Source organism: Myotis brandtii, unplaced genomic scaffold (genome assembly GCF_000412655.1).
Source record: "Myotis brandtii unplaced genomic scaffold, ASM41265v1 scaffold103, whole genome shotgun sequence".
In the NCBI taxonomy this organism is placed as follows: Eukaryota; Metazoa; Chordata; class Mammalia; order Chiroptera; family Vespertilionidae; genus Myotis; species Myotis brandtii.
In genome coordinates, this window is record NW_005353460.1 from 5338855 (window position 1) to 5346811 (window position 7957).

Genomic DNA, 7957 nt, shown 5'->3' on the forward strand with positions numbered 1-7957 from the left:
GGGCGGTGCCCCAACTCCCCAATCGGCCCTGCTCTGAGCCTGACCAGGGGCTGCACTTAGGGATTGGGCCTGCCCTCTGCCACCCGGGAGCAGGCCTAAGCCAGCAGGTCATTATCTCCCGAGGGGTCCCAGACTGCGAGAGGGCACAGGCCGGGCTGAGGGACCCCCTCTTCCCCCCAGTGCACAAATTTTTGTGCACCGGGCCTCTAGTCTATAATAATAAAACTGTAAATGCTAATTAGACCAGATGTCCTTCCGGATGAAGCCGCGGTGGGTGGGGGCTGAGGCAGAGGCCCCACAGCCACCACCACGGTGGGGGCCGAGCCCCTTGCACGAAATTTGTGCATCAGCCCTCTAGTTTAGAAATACGAGAAACAGAAAGATGTGAAGAAATAACTAGGAAAGTTGAACATGGTTTCCTCTAGGAAGATTAGGAATTAGTACCCTTACAAAAAGAGGAAGACACAGGAGAGGAAGAGATGTGTGGACATAACCAGGAAGAGAGCCCTCACCGACAACTCAACCATGCTGCCGCCGGTACCCTGATCTCACACTTCCAACCTCCAGAACCCTGAGAAATAAATGCTTGTTGTTAAAACCACCCAATCTATGGTAATTTGCTATAGCAGGTTCAACTGCTATAGCAAATTACTGTAAAAAAGACCTTTCTTCTTTTCTAATATAAGCATTTAGTGCTATGAATTTCCCCTAAGCTGCTTTAGGTATATTCTACAAATTTTGTGATGTTGACTTTTAATTTTTATTCAGTTCAAAAATATTTTCTCATTACCTTTTAGACTCCTTATTTGACCCATAGGCTATGTAGGTGCTTAATATTTTGAGATTTTTCAGGTATCATTCTATTAGTGACTTTTATTTTCTTTGGTAAGGTCAAGGAACATATTTAATATGATTTCAATTTTTAAAGTTTTGTTACAATTTGTTTCATAGCCCAGAATATGGCATATATTAATGAGCTGATAGCTTTTCTTGTTGTTTAAGAAAGAGTAGGTTATTACTTGCCGGCAAAAGCATTATTGTTAACTGACTGAAAGCAAGAAGCAAGATAATGGAAGTAGCTCCAAACAAATTATAGCACATCTGGTTAACTGCTTCTCTCTGCTTCGAAGTATTCCATCCTGTATATCTACCACATTTTTCTTACCCATTCCCTCTGTAATGAACACCTGGGTTATTTCCAAGTCCCCACTATCTCAACCAATACTGCATGAACATCCTCATATATGTCCCATTATGGAACAGTGTGAGAATTGCTTTTTTAGAGGGGAACAGCTGGATACAGGCTGAGAGAATAGTACCTGATTTGACTAAATATCACCAGATGGCTCTTTGGATCCCACACAATTGCACCCCATTGCCACAGCCACATCTCCATTGGCTCTCAGCATCACCAGCTTTCTACACTTCATGCCAATCTAGCAAGTATAAAGGGATATTCTTGTTTTGTCTAATTTCTATCACTACCACTGAGATTGTGCTAATTGTTTACTAGCCTTTTGGGCTTCCTCTTCTTGAATTGCCTGTTTTGTTGTTGTTGCTGTTGTTTGGGTTTGCACTTACCCTTTTTTTTTCAATTGAAGTTCCTGTCTTTTTTTTTTTTTTCCTTTCCCTGTATAAGTTACAGGTATTAGACCATGTTTGGTTTAAGATACCATGAATATCCTTTCCCCATCTGATTTCACTGTTATTTTTTCCCATGGTCTCTCATTTCCCGTGCGGTTAGAAAATTCAATTTGCCTCCACCAGAGCCAGTGCCAGGTAACTGCCCAATATTCGCATGAGTAGAAACTCTGTCTAGCACAGACACTGTCTGACAGACCACAGATGGGAGAGATGCCTGATGCTCTGTCCCATCTGGCTTCACTATAATAACTACTATGAGGTTCCCTCACTCCTGCTCCCCCTCAACAACTATAAAACCAAAGATAATCTGGAACCCAGGGAGGTAATGAGGGAGGAGAACTCTCACAAGAGCGTGTGGGAGTTGGGTGGCGAAGGGGCCGAGAGCCCAAGGAGAATTGTGAGGTGGGACAGTGGGCACAAACACTCCAGTAGGCTTTCCAATACAAAAGGCTTTGGGGAAGGTAGAAATTGGTACAAAGAGTAGGTTTATGAGTAAAAGATGCTTAAGAAAATATGGAGTTGGGGCTCCTGAGGATTTCCCTATCCCAGGAAGGAAGACTATAGGCCCCTGAAGTTAAGGCTTAAACCAGACTCAAAGCCTTGAGTAAAATGTACCAGCAAAGTGACAGACTCCAGACCAAGGTGGCTTGGCTGGAAACAACAACAGCAATAAAGCCAAATATTTGAAAATGCGAGATCCAGTCTAATAATTATGTCACATTGCGATAACTAAATTTTATGCTTTCCTCCCACCTCTACTGCTAAGGGTTAAGCCCTAAGAGCTGGAGTCTGGGGATTGCAATGGGCAATGTATGGTAGGAACCTGGACTGTTAGGAAACCCAAACTTCTAGGTCTTGCTGGGGCATTGCCCACCATGCACCGCTGCCAGACAAAGGTGGAGATGCCTCCCTTTCCACGCCTCTTTGGATGACAGGATTAAAATGCAGCATAAGTGGGTGGCTATGTAAAGGAGACATCCCTTCTGCACCCTCCCCCCACAGTCTTCTTTCCCTAGACATAGCCCAGGACTAAGAAGTTTTAGCGAGAAGCAGAGCTTAGCCTACTATTTCTATAAACACACACACACACACACACACACACACACACACACACAGAACAGGAAGGTGTGGTCCAATTCCAACTGTTCAGGTAACTGATAAAGTTATTCACAGAGCTTCCTGGCCCAGCATGACAAGATGGGTTTTGACAAAGTGACTGATAATAACAGTGACAGGCAGCCTACTAAAGCTCCATGGAGTTATGTCACCAGGACAAAAAGAGTCTGTTATGGGGCTTGTGGTTAACTTAACATCTAGTCTCTATTAGTAGCGTACATACTGCACAGAAAGAAGCAGAGCCGAGGGACAGAGAGGCAAATTGTTTAGACATCCTATAAATCACTGAATTTAGCCAGGTTACAAGTAACTTCTGTCTATTCTAGTACTTTCATTTCTTACTTAAGATAGTTTAAATTGGATTTCTAGTGTGGGCAACCAAAACGTTCTGACTAATATAAGTGGTGTAAGAAAGATGGAAAGGACAGTAAAATTTTCGCTAGTTACATTATCTAGCTGTAAAACCTAAAAAAAAAAATCAACTGAAAACTTATTCAAACATATAAGAGAAAAGATAAATTCTTTTTTCAGTAAGTGGTGTTGGGACATTAGATCCCTACCTCACACCAAAATAAATGTCAGGAAAATATTTAATTAAATCATAAAAGAAATAAAAGAAAATATAGACACATTTTTATTGCTTTGGAAATAGAAAAAGCCTTTCTTAACATTGAGGCAAAAGCAGAAAACAAGCAACAAAAAGGATAGACTTATTTTTCAGTAATAGTAGATAACAATAAAGCATAGAATGAAAAACTCATTGAGATAGGAAACTTCGGTGGAAGACCAAGTTTGGGGCTTCCATGGGCTCTCGCTGGAACTGGAGAAGCTGACTAATTTGATTTTGGACATAGTGGTATTTGTAGGAATGGCTCTCTCTGTCCAAATGAACTAGAAACAGATACACACGTGTAAAACTGATGAGTGACCGTAGGTTAGAGTTGTATGTTTGGGACAATTCAGCATATAGATGATAGTTAATTCTACTAGAGTGGATGGGATTACCTAGGAATGAGAAAATAAGTGGTCCCCAGAACCTCACAGAACACTGATATTTAAAGAGCAGGGAAGAAGAAAACCTAGGAAGACTTAGTTTTTTTCAAGATAGAAGATATTCCAAGTCAGATTTATCTTGTGGCCTAGATAATACCTAGCACTGTGCAGGATATGTATTGGATATTCAATATAAACCCAATTGATTTTTTCCAATTGTTTCTTAAATTTAATTAATTTAAAAATAGATACATTCATATGATTCAAAATTCAATAGGTGTAAAAGGATATTTTCTTGGTACCTCTGTCCTCTATTTTTTCTCCCTGGGATCAATGAATATTAACACTTTCTTGTGTATCCTTTCATAGATATTTTATGAATATGCAAGCAAATAATAATATGTTTTCTTCCCTTTTTAAAACCTTCTGGTTTCAACTCCCTGCTTTAATTGAGACATTATATTAGAGACTGTGTCATGTCAATATATAGTGTTTTCATTCTTTTTATGATGATAACATTTCAATTTATAGGTTATCATAATTTGTTTAACCAGATCCTTTGTAATAGCTATAACTAATAATGCTGGGATAGAAAGCTTTGATCGCAAGTCATTTGATGGTGGTAGTTTTAAAATGTGTCAACTTGATTCAGCTAAACCATGGACTTCACAATTCTTTTCCTTGTATGTTCTCTGTGAGGGTGGGACACAGGAGACATTTTTGTCACATGAGATTGGATTGAAGTGAAGATGCAGCCATACTGTTTTGCCTTGGAAGGTCAGGATGGGGTCACCAGGTGCTTTTGCAGCTCATAAGAGTTGTTGCTTGGCTGCGGGATCTTCTCCTTAGAGTAGAGCAGTGGGCTCTGCCCACTCTACCTTTAGAAAAAATTCTACTAAGGTTTCTCATCTGCTTTTACAGTTTACTTTTCTATATTTAAATATGTAGACCCTCTGAAATAAATTTTTAAAAATATAGTCCCTTTGAAATTTGTCCATGTGTTTACCCAGAAGTTCTAAGGCCATTTATTGAATACTCTGTTTCCCCCCCCACCCATAGATTTTAATGCCATTTTTATCATATTATACATTTCTGTAATTATTTGGGTCTATTTCTAGACTTTTTCATCCTTTCTACTGGTTTTGTATAATGGTATTTTTAATTTATTGAAATTTATAATATTTAAAAATATATGGTTAGTCCATTCCCCTTTAATTACTCTTCATTTTTAGAATTTTACTGGCAAATCTTGTTTCTTTTTTTTATATAAGTTTAGAATCAACTTGTCTAATTTAAAAATCCACCTTACATTTTTATTGGAATTACATGAAATTCATAGACCAACTTAGGGAGAGTTGATATTTTTATGATATTGAATCTTCCTAGCTAAGAACACAGTATACTTCCTTAATAAGTTTTTTTATTGTTTCCAAAAGTAAATTTTAAAAAATTTCTTTTTGTAGTGACTGCACGTGTATTGGTAAGTTTATGTCTAGCTATCTTGTCTTTTTGTGAGACAACTGAAATACATTTTTTCTTCCATTATATTTTCAAACTGGCTATAATTTATACATTTTCCCCCATTGTGCTCTTAAGTGGGACACACCTGAACTGTTGCAGGCTGGTTATTGTTGTTCTCTTTCATTTCTCGGTAAGTTTCCTGGGCAGTGTTAAAAACAGTAAATTATATACTGCAGCTCTCTTGCAAATTTCTCTCTTAGACACTCGGTTCCAAAATTCCTTTGCAGGGTCACAGATGGTGTCCCTCTCTGCTGGTATTTTAGTCAAATCAAGGTTTTTGTTTATTCCTTTCTTTCTGTGGGCCAAATAGTGGAAATGTTTTTGGTTAAAATTGGAGTTTGATCTCATCAAGTCTGCAAACTGAGCAGTCAGGATGCTGCCAGCAGTGCTGTTATCTGTTCTGAGGACCCCCCCTGGTGTGGATAATTGTGCAAGTCTGTAGAAATTGCTAAGGCCATATTTTCATACCCTCTTGTGAGCTGACACAACTTTGCAGTGCTGAGAGTATAAAAGTCACCGTGATTTCATCACAATAATTAAATCAAAATGGTTAGAACAGCAGGGGATTTGAGATCACACATCTAGTCTAAAGCTTTCATTTTATAGATGAAGGCTCCTATGGTAAAGAAACCATAGTTAAAAAGTGATACCTCAAAATATTAAATATAGAATTACCATATAACCCAGCAAGTCATCTTCTGGGCCTTTATCTGAAGAAACCCCAAACACTACGAAAAGACATATGCACCATATGTTCATTGCAGCATTATTTACAATAGCCAAGATATGGAAGCAACCTAAATGTCCACTGATAGACAAATATATAAAGAATATGTAGTACTTATCTACACTAATAAAAGACAAACATGCAAATTGACTGTACCTTCGCTACGCCTTAAGCCATGCCCACCAGCCAATCAGAGCGACTATATGCAAATTCACCCAACCAAGATGGCAGCCGGCAACCACGGAGCTGGAGCGAGCAGGAGGCTTGCTTGCCCCAGTGATGGAGGAAGCCAAGCTTCCGCCTGCCAGCCAGCTCTGAGCTCCACTCAGGCAACAAAGTTTCAATTATAGAAGGTAAATAAATCCCAGAATAAATGAAAAAAAGAAAAAAAGGAGAGGCTGGGAGCTTCTGTAGCTGGAGGGGCTTGGCCAGCCAGCCCTCAGCCCCCACCCAGATTGACCAGGCACCCCACTGGGGACCCCCCACCCTAAAGGGGGTGTGGCCAGCCTGAAAACAGCCCTCAGCCCCTCACCCAGGCTGGCCAAACCTCCATGGGGTGAGGCAGGATCACCACCCTGATCTGGGACACCCTTCAGGGCAAACCAGCCGGCCCCCACCCGTGCACCAGGCCTCTATCCTATATAATAAAAAGGTAATATGCAAACTGACCCTAACAACAGAACAACTGGGAATGACTGATCACTATGACACACACTGACCACCAGGGGGCAGACGCTCAACGCAGGAGCTGCCCCCTGGTCGTCAATGCGCTCCCACAGGGGGAGCTCTGCTCAGCCACAAGCCAGGCTGATGGCTGCCAGTACAGCAGTGGTGGTGGGAGCCTCTCTTGCCTCCTCAACAGCACTAAGGATGTCAGACTGCAGCTTAGGGCTGCTCCCTGCTGGCAAGTGGATATCCCCTGAGGGCTCCTGGGCTGCCAGAGGGATGTCTGACTTCCAGCTTGGGACCAAACCCCCAGGGAGCGGGCCTAAGCCAGCAGGTGGTCATCCCCCGAGGGGTCCCAGACTGCGAGAGGACACAGGCCGGGCTGAGGGACCTCCCCACCCGAGTGCACAAATTTTTGTGCACCAGGCTTCTAGTATACAATAAAATATTACTTGGCCATAGTAAAGAATGACATTTTACCATTTGAAGCCACATAGATGGACCTAGATTATGCTAAGTGAAATAATTCAGACAGAGAAATACTAATGCCATGATTTCACTTATTTGTGGTCTAAAAAAATAAAATAAATCAACAAATAAAACAGAAACAAGCTCATATGATACAAAATATATTTTGCTGGTTGCCAGATTGGAGGGAGGTTGTGGGGATGGGTGAAAAAGGGGAAGAATTAAGATGTACAAATTGCCAGTTATAAAAACAATCCCAGGATGTAAAGCCCAGCATAGGGAGTATAGTCAATAATCCTTTCTAATAAAGAAGGAATATGCTAATTGACCCTCGCTCCATCGCAAAAGATGGCGGCACCCACAGACAATAAGGAGGGGATATGCTAATTGACTGCCTTGCCCTCAAAGATGGCAATGCCCACAGCCACAAGATGGCTGGCAGGGGAGGGCAGTTGTGGGCAATCAGGCCAGCAGGGGAGGGCAGTTGGGGGCGATTGGGCTGGCAGGGGAGCAGTTAGGTGTTGATCAGGCTGGCAGGGAGTGGTTAGGGGGTGATCAGGCTGGCAGGCAGAAGCGGTTAGGGGCAATCAGGCAGGCAGGCAGGCGAGCGGTTGGGAGCCAGCAGTCCCGGATTGTGAGAGGGATGTCTGAGGGGTCCCAGATTAGAGAGGGTGCAGGCTGGGCTGAGGGCCCCCTCCCCCCCAGTGCACGAATTTCATGCACTGGGCCTCTAGTACTGTAATAACTGTGTATGATGCCAGGTGGGTATTGGGGTGATCACTTCGTGAGTTATATAAATATCTAATTTATATATATATATAT